Source organism: Kryptolebias marmoratus, linkage group LG14 (assembly GCF_001649575.2).
Source record: "Kryptolebias marmoratus isolate JLee-2015 linkage group LG14, ASM164957v2, whole genome shotgun sequence".
Lineage (NCBI taxonomy): Eukaryota > Metazoa > Chordata > Actinopteri > Cyprinodontiformes > Rivulidae > Kryptolebias > Kryptolebias marmoratus.
In genome coordinates, this window is record NC_051443.1 from 4398001 (window position 1) to 4401271 (window position 3271).

Sequence of the window (3271 nt, forward strand, 5' to 3'; positions counted from 1 at the left end):
TACTGTCAAGAAAGATAAAAAAAAATACACATTTGAATAGTCAAACGGGCACCGTACACACCAACACACACATCAGAAGCATTTCTCTTTGTATCTTGGCTGCCCCCCTCCTCCCATCATCGCTTTTCCTCCTGCCAAATCATTTCCACCAAATCCGTTTTGATACAACATCACAGCGTCCCGCAAAGTGAAGATAATCCTTGACATTTTTATCATTTACCCCCTTTTTACTTAATCGGTGCTGTGCAAGCCTGTCTTGTTCGCTGATAAAATCTGCCAAACGATGCAAGCCTTACCGGATCGCACATCAAAAGGTCTGTTTCCCCCCAGAGGGTGACAAAGTGTCAAAATAATGCTCCTCTGTGTGCTCTGGGTGACAGCCTAATTTAAAAACTTCATTTGGTGATCGGAGCCATTCACATGTTGCTCTGGGCTCGCTAAAAATGTCTGGATTCCCTTGTATTCTTTTTATTATTATTATGTTAAAAATAGAAAGTTAGCCATGAAACATTCTTTAAGTGTTTTGTGAAGAAGGCAGGGGAATCTACTGCACAAAACTATACATAACAAAATAAAAAATGTAAAATACAAAAAAAATTAAACTAAAAGAAACAAAAGCAAACAAAAAGTGTGGTTCTGTATGGAAGAGCCATTTTATTACATTACATAGTTATTAAAAAAACACTAGAAGATAAATATTTGCTTTGTAAATAGATAAATGAAACAACACTAAAAGTAAATATTCTCTTTTTTACCCCTTTAAAAACAGTTATGTTTAGGCCAAGAATTCTTAATTTGATTAATAAGACTGATTAGTCTGACCAAAAAACAAGAATCAGCGATTTTTTTTAAGTAGACAGTAATTGTACTAATAAACACTTTGGGGAAATCATGATTAGCCATTCTGCTTCATTGTTGTAATGGATGCTTTTGTCAATTTGTGTTCAAGTTATCCATGCTCACATATGTGCTTGCCTGTTAACTAAAGTAAGAACATGCTGAACTGTTTATTTTATGTACTTTGCATTGATTTACTTCTACAAATGTTGATCTGGCTTTAATACTCCTAGGTTTCTGTGGTATGTTAAGATGCAAGACTGTAGGTAGGTAGGTAGGTAGGTAGGTACATTTATTTATATAGCACTTTTCAGCACAAGGCAATTCAAAGTGCTTAGGTGCTGTAGGAAACACTGACATTGCCTTTTATGTATCTTATACTTGACCATACGTAGTGATCAAAAGGGATCTCCAGTAGTTTGCAACAGATTTATTGGCCATGTTAAAAGATTATGTAACATGAACATAGCATTCCTTGTCCCGAGAGCCAGCTTCTGTAGCTGAGGATCAGACCGCCAAGGTCCCCGCCTTTAGCCACTACCCAACAGGACCCAACAGGGGTCTTGTTCACAAATGAGGGAAAAATGGAGCAAAAGATTGATAGGCAGATTGGTGCTGCGTCTCACACAATGACCGGTTCAGACAGGCACCAGATAATCCAGGTTGGGGCTGTCTATTTTATAAATGATTGTAGTCTACTTTTTGATTGAATTACTGCTCTCTTTCTTCCATGCTGTATAAATAATGTTGCAGAGGTTACATGCTTTTTGAAAAGCTGTAAACGTTTGATTTTTCATACAGCTATGATTCTTTATGGCTCATTAAAACAGGTTGAGACAAAACTTACAATATGATGAAAGGTACCATGAAGAGTAAAAAGAGGAGATGATTAGTAAAAGCTCAGATTTGCCACTCTTTGCTTTCCTGTAATAATGTATCTATTGTTCTGTTCTGCTTTAGTGGAATGAACAACAGTGGCCAGGCCATGGTTTTTTACTGCAGAGAGAACAACATGATAAATTTACAGTCACCAGAGAATTTTTTGTAATAGGCACTCTACGTTGCTAAGGCAGTAACTCTTTTGGTCTCACTTTCTTCTGAAATGTTTGCTGAGGCAGCTGGCAGGGCTCCGTACTCAGCCTGACAAGCTGCTTTGAAATACCAATCACTGAGTTTATACAAAAGGGAGGACTCGTAAATATGTTGAGCAGGGAAATATACAACACCATACTTCACTTCTTTTTTTCTGGTAAAGAAGGAGAGTTATGGTCTCAGTGCTGTATACACTGTACAGGTGATGTTATGGCAGGAAGTGAGAGAAGACTTGCACTTTACCCACAAAAAACACCTCAAAGTCTGAACTTTATTGACAGATGTGTCAGACTTTTTGCCAGCAAGTGCTGATTTCTTTTTTTTTTTTTCATTCTAAAGAAATGTATTTTGCCGTCTTACTTTTTTCCGTAGAAATTCAGCTAATGGAGTTTGCTAATGACCTTTCAAAATCATTCTAAAAGAACAGGATCATTTCAATCCACAATAAAAACACTTTGTTAGGGTTTTTACATTATCAGCCTTTGTGCTCATGTGGAACACTGCCTACGTGAGAGACCAAGGTCAGACGGCGGGCGCCACACCATCTGGCTCTCCCAAACAATGATGCGTTATGTGTTTTTGCTATGATCAGAACTGGCCTTGGCTTGCTCAGATCAACCCCTTTTTTCTTATTTCTTCTTTCTTTAAATAAAGAGAAAGCCCAAGTGGAGGGGCAGAACTTCCTGGACAGCACGCCATTAGGAGCTGTTGTGGAATCTCTCCTCTTTGCGAAGGCCTTCACAAAAAGACAACAAGCCTCTCCGGTGTGATTTTTTATTAGCAGGTTAAATAAATGAAAACCCTGACATTTTGGTGCCGAAACCCGGGACAACAGACTCCGTCCGCTGACAGGTGGGGACAGACGCGAGGAAGCCCGACCGCACAGAGTTCCGAGGAGAACCTGAAGGGAAAGCCCTGAGAATCAACGTTATTTATCAGGCCGGAAGGTGGAGGTCTGGGCCCCTGCCTGCCAGCAGCGAGTTGACGAGTTCCGGACGAGGTGAACTATCACCGGAGGGGTGAGTAAAGAGTTTTTCTTCAAAGCAAAGGAAAACTGGGTTGAGAAGTCCTATGAGGTCGGAGATCCTCATAAAATATAGGTTGAAATGTCCTTTGAGGTTGGCAATCCTCATAAAAAATAGGTTGAAATGTCCTTTGAGGTTGGCAATCCTCATAAAAAATAGGTTGGAATGTCCTTTGAGGTTGAAAAACCTCATAAATTATACCGGGGAAAGCCCGAAAACAAAATACTGTATATAATAGTGCTTGAGTGTGTGAGTGATTGTAAAGTTGTGCGACAGCTGCGCTTGGCTGCAGGTGTGCGTGTGGCATTCTGTGATGT